The sequence below is a fragment of the Lissotriton helveticus genome, chromosome 11, assembly GCF_964261635.1.
Source record: "Lissotriton helveticus chromosome 11, aLisHel1.1, whole genome shotgun sequence".
In the NCBI taxonomy this organism is placed as follows: domain Eukaryota; kingdom Metazoa; phylum Chordata; class Amphibia; order Caudata; family Salamandridae; genus Lissotriton; species Lissotriton helveticus.
Window position 1 is genome coordinate 1,103,023,509 of NC_136072.1, and position 18,322 is coordinate 1,103,041,830.

At 44.2% G+C, this 18,322-nt stretch overlaps 1 protein-coding gene across 2 annotated transcripts in view; it reads left to right on the top strand.

The window, feature by feature from the left end:
* Positions 1-1,093: 1,093 nt before the first annotated feature.
* The window catches only part of KLHL22 (kelch like family member 22), a 150,461-nt gene continuing 133,232 nt past the window's right edge, over positions 1,094-18,322 (top strand). Inside the window, exon 1 of one of the 2 annotated variants that reach the window (XM_078667784.1) lies at positions 1,094-1,205. The gene's annotated coding sequence lies outside the window, so the exon portion shown is untranslated. Of the gene's footprint in view, positions 1,206-1,434; positions 1,610-18,322 lie in introns of those variants that run through there. The other variant, XM_078667785.1, reaches the window with a different exon arrangement.

Consider the following 18,322-nt stretch of genomic DNA (forward strand, 5'->3'; position numbering starts at 1 on the left):
GGCTGCTGGGATTTACAGTAAAAGAAAGAGATAGTATAATCCTCGCCTCCGTGTTCTTAATAGAATTTAAAATTCTTGGCACGAATGGTAGCAAATTTTTGATTCCTTCCCAGACAGAGATTCAATGCTGCACATGAGGCCAGCGCCTCATGACCCCCAAAGTGTCAGGGAGCTTTTTGTTTTTGCAGTTTTATATAGCGCAAATTCGACCTGAAGGTATTAGAGCACTTTACATGAGCACCACTTATATTACACAAGGACACATTCATTTTTTGGTAGTCACAGGGAGTTAAAGTAATTTGCCCAGAATCATAAGATGTTGAGCCTACTCAAGGCTCGGACCCGGATCCCCAGCTCCATAGTCAGCAGCTCTGGCAATGAGCCACGCATTTTAATGCAGTAACACGGACATCAGCATTAAAATGCGTTAGTCCACCTCCTGATGCGTGGTACTTGGCAGGGCATCCTTCATAGAATTGAACATTCTTGTCAGGAACGCTTGCAATGTTTTTTAGTCCATGTAGATCAGCTCAGCATTTCATCGTCTTCAATGGAGTACCAGTAATGTGTGGGTTGTTTTTTTGTTATTTTTTTCAGTGCATTTTTATAAAGCGCGAACATTACCCGAAGGTGTCAGAGCGCTGTTCAAGAGCAGCAGGTACGTTACAAGAGAAAAGTGTTACATAATAGAACATTACAAAGATAAACGGGAGACTTAAAGGGAAGGGTACACATACAGAAAATCCAACACAGCACGCAAGGGTGAGGAATGTACAAGAAAATATACAAATTTACAATGAAGAGCGAACTTCCTAGAGGGGCCTGAGAATGAAAGTATGAGTTCTGAAAATATATTTGGAAGAGAAGAGATTTGAGGTCAGCTTTGAAGATCCGGGTAGAGGAGGCGACACAGAGCAATGGGGGAAGCTTACTTACTACTCCTAAATTGCTGTGGACCTGTAGATTGAAAACACATTCACAAGTTTCCTTATAAACTGTCAATCAAAAAGAGAGCATGCGCTGAGCAAAGCCTTGCACTGCCCTGCAGTTCCCACACTATTCCTCAGACACTACTCCTCTTCCGCCTTGAAACCCGTCTTCCAGTTGGGCAGGTCACTCTTGGGGGCGGTGTCAAATTCGCGGAAGTGACGTCAAAGTCGAGCGACAGCAAAACAAACTCTGCAAGCGGTGTCGTGCTTTGGCAGGTGAGATGTGTTTCCCCAAGGGGATGGGATGGGAAAGTGGGTGCCGATTTGCAGGTTTGGGGCCATTTAAATCAGAATAAACTTTGCCCGTGTTATAGACTTTTCGTCTGCACAGTTGGAACTGCAGCCTTCTGGCATAGCATTTCCTCCCCCACAACAGGAAACAAAAAGAACCCACGAAGAACAAGACGGGTTCCCTGCACCGGAGAGATAAGAGGGCTGTGGACCGGGGGACGTCCAAAGGGGAGATTCTTCAGCAGGAAAAAATGAATTGTTACTGACATTTCCCTTGAATGAGCCTAGGTTTTAAGGGGGAAGCGAAAAGAGATTGCACGGTGGTTTCTTAAGCCATTGCAGCACCCCTAAACTGGGGCTCACGGGCATTCACACGGAGAGAGAAAGAGGTACCTCTCAACTGGGTGGGGGGGGGGGGGGGGGGGCTGAAGCTGCATTCACACAGAGAGAAAAAGCTGCATCCCAACAGGGTTGGGGGGCTGAAGGTGCATTCACACAGGGAGAAAAGGCTGCACCTCAACAGGGTGGGGGGCTGAAGCTGCATTCTCACAGGGAGAAAAGGCTGCACCTCAACAGGGTGGGGGGCTGAAGCTGCATTCACACCGGGAGAAAAAGCTGCATCCCAACTGGGTGGGGGGCTGAAGCTGCATTCTCACAGGGAGAAAAGGCTGCACTTCAACAGGGTGTGGGGCTGAAGCTGCATTCTCACAGGGAGAAAAGGCTGCACCTCAACAGGGTGGGGGGCTGAAGCTGCATTCACACCGGGAGAAAAAGCTGCATCCCAACTGGGTGGGGGGCTGAAGCTGCATTCTCACAGGGAGAAAAAGCTGCATCCCAACAGGGTGGGGGGCTGAAGCTGCATTCTCACAGGGAGAAAAAGGCTGCACTTCAACAGGGTGGGGGGCTGAAGCTGCATTCTCACAGGGAGAAAAGAGCTGCCGCCCTCTCAACCCGGCTGAGCCGAGCCTTCTATGTGTAGAACTGTCCTAGATGTGAAGACTTTGTACTTCAAAGTATTGCTGACCGAGAGAGAAAAAAGGACTGTTCAATGTTGTTACTCTCACTGTGAGCTGTGTGAAAGTACACAGGGAGAGGGACACGCACGTGGCCACGACCAAAAGAGCTGTGTGCCCCCAAATCTACGGAGGATTATGTGTCCCCCCAAGAAATGTGCCCATAAAAGCTCTCTCGCCCTCAAAGAGCACGAGTTTCCATCACCCCTACACCGGAAAACAGGTCTGTTCTGCGCAGCAATGGTATGTTTACCTCAGGGGAATGGATGGAAAGTTCCCACACCCATAGAGGGGAAGGTATGCCCCCACAGGGAAAGGTACATGCCCAATCGAGAGGGAACTAATCTCCCTCATCCCTCGTAAGTTCTGGTCCCGTTCCCATACCAGCTACAAGAGTGAAGGCTTGGTGTGTCCATGGCCAGGGAAAGTTGTATGGCCCACAACGAGGGAGGCAAGTCTGTGCCCTTCACACTGTCGTATCCTCCTCGGACAGTTGAAAGAATGTTCTCTCTGACAGAAAGAGATACACAGCCATTCCCCAAATATGAAGAACGTCATGTATTTCCACAAGCAAAAGGCTAATTCCTCCTCACCATCACTGAAAAGGGAATGTTGTGTGCCTCACCTGTCAAATTTAGTATTTTCTCAATGTCAACCTCTCTCCGACACAGTAAAGGCGCATTACAAAGTTTGTTCTTATGAACCGCCAAATTATCCATGTCTGTGGTGTACTATCCAGATGTTGATTAGCAGGTATTGCAGATTTATCATTTTTCCCTTAACACAACTATTTGATGTTCATTCAAATAGACCATTTTTATTGGACTGTTCTTTGAAAGGCATCTGCCCAAGCAATTAAAGGTAGTTAATTATTATCAGGGCCACTGGATTTATGTGGCTGGAGAGGGCCAAATTATGTGGCAAAAAAAGGCAAATTATGTGGAATAATGCTCCACATTTTGCAATAGTATTACTTCATTATTTTGTCATTTTTAGGACGCACCTGGGATGAGCATGCTCTGCGAGGCATGCTGTATAAGAGTATGCACTTGATAATCCGCCCATTCTCTGCCGATATTTTTCATTTGCTAGTGTCTTTGTCCTTTGTAAATGCTGGCTTCTGATTCGGTAATTGGCTTGTTAGTTCCTCCTTAGTACCGCCTTGTCTTCATTTGTAAACTCCCATGAGGACTGGCCCTTTTACTTCTGTTATTACACCGTCTGTGTTCTTTAGTTTGTAAGAACTGTTTCTTTAGTGATTTTTGTCTTACTGCAGGCACAATATGCTTTGCAGCAACATTCAGCGCGCCATGTGCGCTTTTACTTTCCAAGCAGCGGGGACAATGGCGGCTGCTTCTTTAGAATGCCATAGGTTTCGCATTTAGGAGGGTTTGAGCTATTGCCATTGTAAATGAAAATAGCTTAAACTCTTGCAAATACAACACCTATTGCTTTACAAATATTTTTTTTGTGGGCTGTTTCCAAGTGCCCCATGCCACGCTTGCACTTAATAGAGGCCACACCACTTTCTTTAGATGCGGCTCGTCTAAAGAAAGGGGCCTGGCCTCTATTAAGTGCAAGCTCGGCATGGGGTGCTTGGAAACAAACAATATTTGCAATTCAATAGGTGTCGCATTTGCGAGAATTTAAGCTATTAACATTTACCGTGCCAATAGCTCAAAGTCTCGGCAAGGCGAGACCTACTGCATGGCAAATTCTTGTTAAACTTAGTAACACTGTCTGGGCTTTGGTTGCACCTCATTGTGATGTGACCAGTTTAATACCATGATATAGCACTAAGCAGCAGAAAGGTGACCACCAGTCCAACTTTGCAAGGGGCTTTCCAGTGTGCAACAAAACGAGTTGCTACATTTTTAATAGCTTATGAACCGTTTGAGCTAGAAACTATTTTTACACATGTTTCATAGCAAATGCAGCAAGTCTCTAATTATTCGAAAGTCGCAGCAGGCGAACAATTGTGTAATACCAGTGGCTCTGATTATTATTCCCTCCCCTAGCTCTAGAGATGATGCTGGTGAACATACAACTTACAATACTTAAACATCACAAAACATACTTACTCCCTTGTTTTGCCCACCCCCATCGGGTCTATTTTGTATTTAGCTGAACTTGTTTCTGGGGTCTGTACAAAAAAATACTCTGAACATGTTTTTTTAGTTTTTTGTTGGAAATTGGGTAGAAAAAATTATCTTTTAATTTAGCACTTTGCCATATCACTATTTTTACTCTTTTGCACTAAAAAAGGAAACCGCAAGTCTAAATTATTTCTATGCCTTTTGCACCACCTACTTTCGGATCAATTGTGCCACCTTTTTATTGCTAGTGGTAATTTCAAGTTCAAAAACAGTCAATGCAATTGGCACTGAACTCACAGTAAACAAATGTAAACAAGCATTGGCAAAGCCATAAAGGTTGTGCCTATGGCCAATATGTTTTAGATATGTTGTACACCAGCGTGGCGGCGGTAGAATATACTGGTGTACAGTGGTGTAGAGTAGATTGGCATACAGTGCAGTGGCATAGGTTTTATTGGTTTTGAGTAAAGCGACAGAGTGCAGTGGCGTGGAGTGCCGCAGAGTAGATTAAAGTGCTGCAGGGTAGAGTGGCGTAGAGTGCAGTGGCATAGAATAGATTGTTTGAGAAGAGTTCAGTAGGATAGAGTAGAGTGCAGTGGTTTGAGTGGCTTAGAGTTGATTGGTGTAAAGTGCAGTGGCGATTAACAGAGTAGTGTGGGGTAAAGTACATTGGCATAGAGTAGAGAGGCGTTGAGTGAAGTGGTACAGAGTAGAGTGCAGTGATGCAATGTGGAGTGGCGTTGTGTGGCGTGATGCAGAGTAGAGGCAGTGACGCAGTATACAGTGGGGTATTGTGGAGTATGCATGGTGTGGTAGCGCACTGTCATTACAGACAACACATCTTCCATTGACATGCCCATTGCATTTGCACAGACATACAGGTTTACTGATAAAAGTATAAAGTGCACTAACGATAATGTGTGAAAATGTCATCACCTAGGACAGGGGTGCTCACAAACATATTCCCAGGGGCCACAAAGTTTGGTCTGTGATGTGACCAAGGGCAGCTTTGATGCCAGCAGCGTGGTGGTTGGGGGAGCTCACAGGTGGGCGGATGGCTCTTGGTTGTGGTAAGGTGGGTGTAGGGGAAGCAAAGCATATACATATAGAGCCTGATTCACAAAGGTAAACGTACACTTTTTTGTACATTTACGATTGTAGGCTATTCACAAAGAGATTTACAAGTAGTATCTTGATGAGTGCCGAGTCTTGGCACATAAATAGATAGGACAGTTCTATCTATGTCGGAGACTCAGCACTTGTCAAGATACTACTCGTAAATCCCTTTGTGAATAGCCAACAATCATAAACTTAAATAAAATCTTAAGTTTACCTTTGTGAATCAGGCCCCTAGTGTCTGAATTGCATAATGTGAAACCAAAAACGTGGGACTAATCAGGGCTTCTCCACTTAACCAAATTGTGTGATCCTAGGCAATTATTTTATTTCACTTTACCTCCTTTTTTCTTCATGGTCACATACATGACTTCAGGGTGTGTCCTGTACAGAACCCTTTGTGTTTGAGTCAATGAACTATAGTTTTGATAATGTTTAATAGAAACCCAAGCCACCCAAAGAGTTCTCATAACAACTGACTTGCCTCTTAGTTCACCATTGGCATTGTTGTCAGGGTGGAGGAAGAAGTAATTTTACAAAATTCATGTTTGGAAATTATCACTTTTTAGAAAAATACTTCTCAACGTGCTGATATCTGATATACTAAGGCGAAACGGTTTTGCATGTTAATGAAATACACTTTTAGAATTTTGAAGAGACTTTATCATACTTTTACACTTTTGTTGCAAGATGCCTTTAAAAATGAAGGTGTTTCGAAAGTTTAGTGGTGCAGGAGACCCTTTCTTCCTTTTTTAACTTCAATAGCCTTTAAATTCATTGTTGCCCGTTTACTGAACTTTTTTAATGTTAGTGCTGAGTTGAGTAAACAGCAGCCCTAGTGCTGCTGTTGACCAGGGGCACGCATGTAAAGGTCTGGAGGGCCGCATTAGGCCCCCGGGCCATACTTTGAATATCACTGACCAAGGGTATTGATTTGTTTTGATCATATTAAAATATGTATTCACCACACTTCAGAATTACCATAAAATGTGTTCATTTACAGACACTTACATTTTGTTTTGTATTTGAAATAAAATGACATCATACAGCACACCTTTAGTAGCCATCATGATTGTCACATATAGCCACTCACTTTGAAGTCAGAGAAAGAAAAGTAAACACCAAGCTCCCTGAAAGACAAAGCCTGACATTTTACTTCTGTCTTTGAAGGTACAGCAAATATGACAAGATACAAACAAGATTTAAAGACCTGTTTACAGAAATTCAGTACTAGTTAAAAAATACAGTAAATAGGGTTTGGGCAAGGGAAGGGACAAACTGAAGCTGGGAAGCCTAAAACAAATCAGTGAATGTGCGTTACAAAGCCAATGGTAAGCAACGGGCGGCATGCATTCCCAGGGAAGCTTTCTGAATGTCCCCAAGATGTTCTTAGCAAACCAGACAGCTGACCAGTTTGGTAGGCTTCGACCTAAAAATGGTTGCTCTAGCCCTTACTCCTATTCCCCCCCCACTTTACTGAGACCTCTTAATGAGGCCCTAAGAGTGTAGCTGCACTAGTAACATCTTTGGTCTATTTGAATTCCTTAAACTCCTCCATTACCACCTTTGCTCACATATGCTTAAAAATGTCCAAAACCATACCTAAACCTACTGCCTTTGCAACTGAGAATGCTAAAAACCAAAATACAATACAGAAAGGCTCTAAAAACGTGGATCTTCGGAGCAACAGACAAACTTTGCCTCTCTCTCGTCTAAGATCCTTAGAGCTTCATCTCACCTCCGTATCAGCGCCAGGATGCTCCCTTCGGAGTGACAGTTAGCGCTTTACAAATACTGTCTTTCATTTCATAACTTGTCACAAAATCAACATTTTGAGCTTACAAACAAGCAAACTCCTGTTCTCTATTCTCCTATCTTAATTATTAATTCCCAGTTCATTCTTTTGTTTATAATCTTTCTAGAAAACTACCACACCCGCCACGTTAGAGAATATATCTGGTTCGAAAGACACTTTGGCCTAGGCATAAACTGGGCAAAGTCGGTGATACTAATGCTGATACCATGCAAAACACAGCAGGCCTCAGAATACCCACTGGAATGGAGCACAAACCCGGTGAAATACCTGGGAGTGTGGATACATGGAGACCCACACCTGGTAGTTTGCAAAAACTTACAGTAAGGCAATAGCGAAACTGGAGGATCAGGTGGCAAGGTGGATCAGGATGCCACTATCCCTTGCTGATGGGTTAGCAATAATAAAATTGATCATAATCCCACATTTCCTATACTTATTCAGCAATATCCCTATAGTGCTCCCTAAATCCCTTTTTAAAATGCTACGCCCACACCTGACAACATTGGCATGGGCGGGCAAACATCCGACCATTAGATGGAGCACTATAACACTACCCTATGAACTAGGCACTGAATTTGTATTTATACTACCTATGTGCTCAAGCTCAATTCTTGCATTACTGGTACCACGCCTGTAATAAAATCTGCTTTTCACAAAAAGGACAGATTTTCAACCCAATTCTTCCCTGGGCCAAGGTATAACCAACACTCCCCCAGTGCAAGAGAACATTATCAATCCAAACTTATGCAGTATATCTTTTACACAGCACTTTCTAAGGCGGGCAAACTCTCAACCCTCAAAGGCAAGGAAAGAAAACAAATTCAGATGTATGGAATATAACACATATGTATTTTATTCATACACTATTTTTACAAAGGGGCAGGCTGAATACATTAATCATAGCAGACTCTCAACTAACAAATGACAATTGAAATAAACAATCAGAATAAAATACAAAATGTACAAGGAGAATAAATGAAAATAATCAAGAATAACAAGGAAAATAAAGAATCAGGAAAGAATCAAGAATAAAATCAAGAGTTAGTAGGAACACCTCACCAATCGGTACACATCATCTTGCCTCACTTCGCTAAGGGGAGTCCGGTAACAGGGCAAGAGCTCGATTGAGACATAAAGTTCCCACCAGTCCGCACCGGCACGTCTGCCCTACAGTGAACGTCCGCCTAGCCATTGGAGGCCCCTTGCTTTAATACTGATTCAAACGTAAGGAAGCCTCGCTCCTTATTCTCATGAGAGCTTGTACCAATCTGCACCAAGGTCACCATTAAGTATAATGGGGTGACCCTGTAACCCTCAGAACCTGGGCAGGTAGTTAAACCAATGATAATGGTTCTGTCGGAAGAGAATACCTAATGACACAGTATTCAAGTCTGTGACTACACTGTTATGTCCCTATCCATGTAAACATATGGTAGCACTTTATAAAAACACACTGCCCAAACTGGTAGACAAAGTGATTCTTTAGTCATACACTTTCTCAATGTTTTCACTTATTTTCAGACATTAGTTCTGCTGTCCAAATGGCAAATGAACATTTACAATACAAAACAACGTGGTTTGTGAAAAATAGTGCAGGTTAAAAACATACATACATAAATACACACTAGTTCAAATATTACAGGTGGTCAACTGTAAACACAATAGTCATTTAGGCAAAATAATTTCTTTTGTTCCTAACAGACTTTGTACAGTTAGATTGTGGAAAAGTAAATTTTGCCATGTTCTGTGTCCCTACGCGTCCTCCATCATATGTTATCTGTGCATGATTAATATGCATATGTATTCCCCATGTTCGATTAATGACGCAATTACAGTTGTGTCCATCTCTAGTATGTCTATTTCCAGTTCTCGTGAATACTACGAATATCAGGCCTATGTAAAGCTACGTTGCCACGTTTCTCAGTGTGCACGTTATTTCATTATAAAGTCCCCGTTTCTAGGCCTCAAAAGGGCCCGGACACTAGATTCAGCTTCTGTCTCCTGAGCTTCGCTGAGGAGCGATACAGCCCCCACCTGTATCCCTGACCCTTCACTTACTTCCTGCCTCGCAGTGCCTGGCCCAGCCTGGCTCTGCCTCTGAGTCTGCCAAGAGTATGTTATATTTCTAGTTATCAGTCCAGCCCTCCTTCTCTGCATTCCTAAGCTACTGAACCGCATCAATAGTTTCCGTCATTGTCTAGCCTTTACGTCTCCATGTAAGAGAAATACTGTATTAATGGTCATTTAATATTCTTCATCACGCACTACATGTAGAATAATGCATGCTCCAGTCTTAGAGTCTGTTAGCCTTTACCCCGATAGCTTTTGGATTCTATCAACATGTTCTCTAAACATCAGATACTAGATACTGTTTAGGTACATGTCGCCCTGACTCTCCAGACTTCAGTCTCTGCTCCTAGCACAGAGTTCGTAGCCCCCAGCTTCTCCTAGTAATACGTCATTGCCAGTTTGCGCGCACCATCAGGTTAGAGGTCCCGGCTCCTTAGGTAGCCCCCTCCATGTTTCCGCCCCATTCATGACATATTCTGTTACGTTTACATCACATGTCTATGTATACGCCCTGTTACACCCACTTTCACCCTTATCTTTCGCGACTGCTACGCGTCACACCCTTTGCTCCACCCACCGCTCCGCCTATCATATGTACTGTAATGCAACTGTTTTACTATATATGCCTGTGTATTGTTATTAAATGTTACGCCAGTCCTTTCCCCAGAGCGCGCTCATCCCAGATCCAGCCCCGGCAGCTGCCGGGCCCTGCCATCCTATTCCTATGCAGGTTGTCCTGTTCCTGTCCTTTATGCTGTATTAAACCTGCAAAACTCCTACTACCTCGAATCTTGACTCTTATTTATTGAGCTATCTGTTATTACTATGCCTAGTCAAACCTAGATCCGGTATTATTTATTTATATACCACATAATGGCGCCCGAATAGGGACTTGCCCTTTCCCCACGCGTCGGTGAAGCCACGCCGGCCCCCTGACCCTCTGCAGTCGTGACGGAACTCTTCTGCGCACCGGCAGATATTTCTGCTTCAAGTATCCCTCAGGCCCACGGAGGAGACGGAGGAGGCGGTCCAGCATCCAGACGAGACGGTGGAGGAACGCGGCGAGTCCCGACCAGAGCCCAAGCCGAGAGTCCAAGGTCCGAGGTATCCGGAGGCCCACCCGTAACAGAAGTCCGAAGTTCGTCTGTCCGGCGTCGAAGCAGTCCAGTCCAGTCCGAGGCTTTCCGTTCTTGCTGCCCGGTGAGTACCGTTGCTGGGGTAGTATCTAGACAGGGTCAATCTAAATTGTCTCTGGTCCGATGGGTCTGGGTACGCAGATCTGAAACGAAGTGTTCACCTAGGTGGATACGGGTCTTGATGCGTCCCTTTATGGGACCGGTATGTTCCGTGCTGTTTCAGCAGCGCATCCAGTAATTCTAGTCTGTTCCGTTCTCGAGAAATTCATGTGTTTCTGTTCTCAGTGTTTCAGGTAGTGTTCTGTCCGAACTGTTGCTTCATAATGTTATTCAATGTATTTTCAATGTCGTGGTATGCCTGAATTGTTTTCTCAATTGTTATTGTTCCTCGTGTATTGTATTGTGTTCAGATTCAAGTTTGCAATGTCCCTCTTTTCGAGATTACGTCAGTTAAAAACTAGAAAGGGTCTGCTAGAAGAAGCAGTTCCTGTCCCGCCTAGGGACAGTCCAGGTCATTTTATGTATCAGAAACATGGCATAAGCGCCATATTGTATCTAGATTTATGGGTAGAGTATACCAAGGAGTTAGAAGAAAGGTATAGATGGCCCGTATCAGGTACGTGGGATGCCGAGTGCATCATGAGAGTAGAAGAGGCATTATGGAAAAAGAAGGCCAGACAGTCACAGAAAGACGCCATCGAGTTATGGCGCAAAGAATCTCATAAAAGAACCGAAAAAGAAATCAGAAAGTCAGAAATAAGTCGAGAATCCTTAGAACGAGCCCAAGAAAGGGAATTAATCGAGATAGGTGAACGAGTTAAAACCGAACAGTCAGACAGACAGAGGAACGCCCTCATTAAGGGTATGTATCCTCTTCTTGCCGAGGGCTTGCCAAAAGCGACCCCGGAGGCATCCAGTAATTTTCCGCCACCATTAGTTCCGCTCAAGCTACGTCACAAACCGACCGCAGCTGATATTTTCATTTCGTCCTATTTGGACGACACAGTCCCGGAATATGCAAATCCCGCTCCGCTAGTCCCTGTAAATCAGGCACTTCCTGCTCCTCCAGACACCGGGGCACCCCTTGCAGTACCTGCTACGGTCCCCCAGGTTCAGCCCGTCCTACAAGTTCAGCCCGCATTTCAATTTCCCGCCGCGCTAGTACGAAGAGCATCAGTCGAGGGTTCCAGTTTAGGGGCCGCAGGAGGAGGTCCTCCTCAGACCCCGCCGCCAAATAGACATCCAGGAGCAGTCGAGTTACATGAACGTGCGTTACAGCGTACGCCTAAATATCAGTCCATTGCAGAAATCAGGCGAGCTCTTACTGAATGCTGTTATGATCCAGTTCCAGGCGAGGATAGTATGGTTATATTTTCCGTGCGTGTTAGGCAGGTGTCCGAGTACTTGGTCACTTTACCGAATATGAAGGAAGATCTAGACAGAATATATCGTTTCATCCGTACAGGGGATGATCCAGAAAGTATTAGTGAAGTCATGTCTCAAAGGAAAGTTGAGATCCAGCTCATGATATTAAAGTTTCTGATTAATTGTCTAATAAGAGAACAAGATTATCCGACCAAAGATCAAGCCGAAATGAGAACCCTGACAAGATGGAGTGATAATATAGCCGAGGGTAAGCACAAGACTATCAGTAGTATAGAGAGTATGTACAAGAAAATTCGTAAGGAAATAATAAGGTTACACGAACAACGTAAAGCAGCACAAGTAAGCGAGAAAGAAAATGACTCTGCGGAAGAGGTAGAGGACGAGAATCCCACTAGAATAGCGTATGTAGGAAAATCTAGATTTCCAGATCGCCATTTACGCCTAGAACACAAGTCAACTTTCCATCACCCGGCACTAGAACAAGGTTCTCTAGAACAAGTATTTCAAGCTACCGATCACATTCTGAAATCACGAATCGGTTATAACGAGTTAAGTACTATGCATGAACAAGAACTAGTCCGATCAGCAGTCCGATGGATTACTGATTCTACCACTTTTCCAGACGAAATAGTGGCACAAATGTTTCTGAAATGGCCCCCAGCCGAGCAACGACTGGCGGGTATGTATATGATCCAGCACCTCATTACATTGTATGAGGGTCAACATTCTGATCCAGGTCCGTTACACGATGTCCTGAACGAGTTACTCCAGTATAAATGGAAAGGTTTAGGTACCGATTTAATTAGTGTCATTCTAGAACAGCGCCACAAATATAGAACGTTCTTGAACCCGCATTTTGTTCATGTCTCACCCCCAGAAAGTAAACCCTTTTACATAGACAGACAGAATCCGTTACGAGAAGTGCATCCAGTTAAGACAGAGGGTGGTGAAATGCAACGAGTGTTTGTTTACACCCCTATCACAAAGATGGAACTCTTAGAGATGAAAAAATTAATTCCCTGTCATGATAAAGATCCAGCAGGGTTCCACCGAGAATTAAAAGACATGCTCCGTATGGGAGAATACACGTATCCAGACATAATTAAAATGTTAAAGGTCCTGTTGCCCGCAGGGGTATATGAGAAACTCAAGGAAAAAGAATGGGAGGTGGGAGAGAAAAAGATCGATTGGGCAGTTCTAGAAGCTGAAGATAAGGCACGAGTACCAGGTACCGGTCTCGGAGACAAATGTAAAGAATTACCAGAATTATTAATACAAGTGTTACCCAGGTTATTAACCACTAAAAAGGAAGACTGGGATGCAATCTCAGCCTGTAAACAGAAACAAGACGAAGATATTAGTGATTTTTACTCTAGATTTGAAAAATGTTTTATTATAAACAGTGGCCTCAAGACAAGTAGCGAGTCATACCCTCACCTTTTTGTTACTAAATTAGTCGAGAATTCAAGTCCACTAATTAAAAAACGAGTTTTGAAAGTCGAACGTACCTGGCAAGCTAATACCCCGTCCCAGATGTTACAGATGCTCCAATATCACCAGAATAGAATCAGAGAAGAGCAAGATCATGAAAGAAAACGTATGAAAGACACGAAAATGAAAGTACTAGTTGCACAATCTGTCCCACAAGACAGTCAGAAGAGGGGACCGAATCAAGCCAGTCATCCTGCAGCTCCCGTTAAAGGGAACTGCAATTATTGTAAACAGCCAGGTCATTTTATAAACGAGTGTGCAGTTCTGAAACACAATATAGCTACCGGTAAGACTAAAGAAAGACCACGTCCGCCTAGACAAGAACAAGTTTCACAGACTTCTCAGCCACAGAATGCACAACAGACAGTTACTGTACCGCAGCCCATCGCTGCAACACAGCATGTTACACAGCAGATGTACCAGTATGCACAGTCCGAGTATCCAGAGTATCAGCCATATTCATGAAACAGCCTAGAGAGGGAGGTAGGCTTGCCTCTCATCGAAATACCTGTAGATCAAGAAGGTCCCTATGTTCACAGTCAAGTATTAGGGAAAGACAGAAAGTTTCTGATTGATACAGGGGCAAGTAGGACCACTATAAGTCACGCCGAAGTTCCAGGGGCTCCGCTCTCAGGCTCTAGAAATGTTTCCCTTGGATTTTCAGGAAAACCTATCGTAAATGAAATTTCAAAGCCAGTTATCCTAGAAGTAGGTCCACTGTCCCGCACTACTGATCTGTTACTTACTAAGTCATGTCCAGAGAATCTATTAGGCATTAAAACACTGAAAGAATTAGGTGCAGTTATATGCTGTTCCCCAGAGGGAATACGATTGTTTCTTCGTGACTTCAAGGGTCACTATGTATTACGAGATTTTGATCCAAGATTGTCTAATGTTCCGCAGCATCTATGGGCGCAAGGTCCAACTGATGTTGGTTATATGCAAATCACACCCCATCATGTGACTCTCAAGCCAGGTGTAGTCCTGCCACGAATCAGACAGTACAGATTGCCACCTGAGGCTGTAGCAGCCTTATCCAAAATTATTGACGAGCTCATGGCTCAAGGAGTAGTGGTAGAAACTGACTCCAATGTATGTAATTCTCCGATCATTCCTGTCATGAAACGTACTGATCCAAATGCACCTCCAGTATATCGATTAGTGATTGACCTTCGAGAACTCAATAAATGTATTATTCCCCAGTACCCAGTTGTCCCAGATATCTCTTCCCTATTGACAGCCATTGATTCCGAAGCCACATTTTTTACAGTCATAGACCTCAAGAACGCGTTTTTCAGTGTCCCCATTCATCCAGACAGCCAGTTTCTTTTCGGATTTTGTTTAAATGGAAGGAGCTATATGTTCACACGAGCTCCTCAAGGTTTCACAGAAAGTCCTAGTATTTACAGTCAAGCACTCAAGAGACAACTAGACAACATTCACATGCCAACTGACACTGCCCTGCTCCAGTATGTCGATGATCTCCTGATCACAGCCCGTTCTGAACATGCTTGCGAACAAGCATCCCTTACAGTCTTGTATTTCCTAGCCGAGATGGGGCACAAGGTGTCCCCTTCTAAGCTTCAATTCTGTGTCCAGCAAGTGATCTACTTAGGACACTTACTGTCCAAGAGGGGTAGGCAGTTGACACCAGATCGTATTCAGTTAATAGCGAGTCTTCCTCAGCCCAAGACCCAGAAGGAGGTACGTGCTTTTATCGGCCTTACTTCTTACTGCAGACAATGGATTCCTCAGTATGCATTTCTAGCCAAGCCACTGATACAGTTAACGACACAGGAGGCAGCCGTATCGACTGTCCTCCCTTGGACATCTGAACATACACTTAGTTTTAATGAATTAAAGAAAGCCCTATGCCAAGCTCCAGTTCTAGCTACACCGAACTACAGTAAGCCTTTTACACTTTTCGTCACTGAACGCGAAGGTACAGCATTATCTGTTCTCACACAAGATCAAGCAGGACAATACAAGCCTTGTGCTTATTTTTCGAGCACATTAGATCCTGTAGCCCAGGCTCTGCCTGCGTGCCTCAAGTCAGTTGCAGCCACAGCACTAGCTATCAGACAAAGTGATTCCATAGTCTTAGGACACTCCCTGACAGTACAAGTTCCACACTCCGTGGAAGTTCTTTTAAACCGAACACAAACTCAGCACTTGACAATTGCACGTTTAACAGGTTATGAATTGACACTGTTTCAGCCACACATAGAAATCAGACGCTGCAACGTCCTAAATCCTGCCACACTGTTACCGTCAGTTAATCCAAATCCTGCCACACACGATTGTGTGGAAGTAGTTAACATCATGACTAAGCCAAGACAAGATCTGACAGATATTCCATTACCAGATCCCGACCTGACACTTTATGTGGATGGTTCATGCATGAGAACAAGTACAGGAGAACTAGTAGCCGCATATGCAGTGACTACTGACACTGAAGTTATTGAAACACACCGTATTGACACCCTGTCTGCTCAAGCAGCGGAGCTAGTTGCTCTGACTCAAGCCTGCATACACGCCAAGAACCTGAAAGTTAATGTTTACACAGATTCACGCTACGCATTTGGAGTCGTACACGACTTCGGAGTGCTCTGGCAGGAGAGAGGTTTCATGACTTCTCATGGAACCAAGATTCAGCATGGTCTCCTTATTCAAGCTCTGTTAGATGCAATACACTTACCGACATCCATTGCTATCATGAAGTGCAAAGCACATACGAAAGTTACTGACACTATTTCCCAGGGTAATGATCTAGCAGATCGCACAGCCAAGCTTACAGCACAGATACCAGACATTCCAGTTAATAAGACACCGACATACACTCCAGATCCGACTACCTGTATGACAGTTAAGGACCCTACTCAAGATGTCATAGATATCCAGTTACATGCTACTCCCGATGAAATCAAGAAATGGTCCGAACAAGGAGGGGTCCAGACAGATCAGGGATGGTTGACGAAGGGAAAAGCCACATGGTTTCTCCCCGACTCTATGGTTCAAGTCATTATTAATACCGCACATAGTCCAGCACATTTAGGAGAAAAAGCAATGTTAAACAGTATCCAGAACATTTGGTTCAACAAGCATTTACGAGCTGCAGCCAAGCAGAAAGTCCGTACCTGTATGATATGTTGTCAGTTTAATCCAGGTAAAAGTGTTCCGGTGGAACAAGGTGGATTCCAGCCCCCTGACCACCCTTTTGAAGTCCTCCAGATGGATTACATTCAGATGGAGCGATGTCGAGGTTTCAAGTATGTCCTCGTAGTTGTAGCCGGTTTGTCCAGGTGGACAGAAGCATATCCAGTCCCAGATTACACAGCCGCGACCACTGCCAAGCAGTTGGTTCGTGAGTTCTTCCCCCGTTATGGACTCCCTAGAGTCGTATATTCTGATAACGGCCAGCCATTCTCATCTGAGTTGATGAAACATGTTTCCCTGTTGTTAGGGTACCAGTGGAAGTTCCATTGTGTACGCCATCCTGAAGCAGCCGGTCTCGTAGAGAGACATAATCAGACCCTGAAAATTCGCATTGCCAAAGTATGTCAAGAGAAAGGTGTGGACTGGCTAGTAGCTCTGCCGGTCGCCCTGTTCTATATGCGCATGGTCGCACATTCCAGATCAGGTCTGTCCCCGTATGAGGTCGTTTTCGGCCGCCCCCCTAACATGTGGGGTACTCCTAGACCCCGAAGTATTACCGATGTTTCAAGTAATATGCTAACAGATTACCTAGCTTCCTTGATGTCTGCCCTCAACTCTTGTCGTTCACAGGTTGCCGCCGCATTTCCAGACAATACCGAGGTGGCACCGCATGAAATCGTTCCCGGATCCATGGTCTTAGTGCGAAATTTTGATCGTTCAAGTCCGCTCGACCCTCGCTGGAAGGAGCCCCGACAGGTCCTCCTGGCCACCCGTACAGCCGTGAAGTTGGAGGGACGCAAAGGCTGGGTGCATCTTTCGCATATCAAAAAGTTTTATGGATTGAAACCAGTTTCAAAGAACATTTCCGAGGATTTAAAGGACTGCCAAAGTACTATTCTTAAGGACTGTCCCGCAAAAGACAATGTTACTGCACCCTCCCTGTTAGAGACAACTCCGCAACAGGAGTATAAGAAAAAGTTAAGGTCTAGTAAAATAAGTCAGCCAGTTTGATTGTCTAAGTCCTCCCCTAGGTGAAACGGTTAGACCGGTTTCTGACATGTATAAAATAGACCCCCATAGTGAGAGAGTTAGTCAAAACTCAATCCGATGTATCATTTTTCTAAGTTTCATATTATTTCTCAGCATTATGATTTCCTGCACCAGTTATGCATTTTATCTGTATTTTCCAGTTTCTCATGTAAATAAGTCTTCTAATGTTACAGTAGAGCACACGTTTAGTGATCTGCCTCCTCATGAACTCTCTTACCGCCTCGCTATGCGTAACAATTCTTTTATCCGCATGTTACATTACTCACACCAGACCAGCAATGCCACTAATTGTTGGGTGTGTGGTCGACTCCCCCCTTTCCAGACACCGAAGGGAGTTCTGCCACTCTTTCCTTATCCATTTTCACATAATGGTTCGTGTGGAGCATGGTCCACGTTAACGTCATCCTCAACAGATATGTCTTTACTTAACAGTACATGTTTCCCAGACAAGCAAGGTCTTCCCCACAGAACAGGGTTAGATCTAGAGAATGAAGTTTACAATTTAGGAAATTATTCTTCGAATTTCATGGTCCTGAATGTTCAGTCTGATACTACTCCAGACTTACCTGCTATTTCGGTACTACCAGTCAAAGGCGAATTATGTGTCCGAAATAATGGTTCCGTACATGTAGGACATAGCGATTGTACTACTATTGTCAAGTATAGTGACAGTGGGAAATCTATTTTCAAAGCTTCACGTCATTCTTATTTTATTTGTGGCCAAACCGCATATGTTCGTCTGCCCCTCGATTGGGAGGGAACCTGTTACATT